The sequence below is a fragment of the Austrofundulus limnaeus genome, unplaced genomic scaffold (assembly GCF_001266775.1).
Source record: "Austrofundulus limnaeus strain Quisiro unplaced genomic scaffold, Austrofundulus_limnaeus-1.0 Scaffold5, whole genome shotgun sequence".
Taxonomy (NCBI): Eukaryota; Metazoa; Chordata; class Actinopteri; order Cyprinodontiformes; family Rivulidae; genus Austrofundulus; species Austrofundulus limnaeus.
Genome location: NW_013952407.1, coordinates 4,459,495 through 4,460,011, shown reverse-complemented (window position 1 = coordinate 4,460,011; position 517 = coordinate 4,459,495).

Sequence of the window (517 nt, the reverse complement as noted above, 5' to 3'; positions counted from 1 at the left end):
CTCGCACTGTGACTGCTGGATATGGGCACCAGTGACCCACGCGACCCTGAAAAGGAAGAAGCGTGTACAGAAAATGGATGGATGGATGGACTAATGTAGTGGAGGCAGAGTTAAAAGTGAATGAAATTAGTCCAGATTTTTACATCAGTGTTTGAAAATCTGACATGTTTTCCAAAGTCAGACGTAACGTCCCCACACAAAGAGCAGATTGCACTAAGTTTGTCTCTGCCTCTTTGGCTGAATTTTCAACCAGACCAGATTTAACATATCTGTTACGATCTGCTTTTTGTCTCTTTTTGTGAGGAGCAACAAGCAGGAGCAGCTTTAGCTGTCCCCCGTGGCCAAGAGGAAGCCCCCTAACTTACTGGTTCCTGCAGAGAAAGTGATTCATAAACCTGCTGCCTCTCATTTTAATGAGCTTGGCCCCGTTTCCTCCATTCTTTTGATTCTTCTCCATACAGATCTCCCATCAGCGTCGTCGCAGCAGCGCTGGCGGTGAACTTCAGAATTGACATGT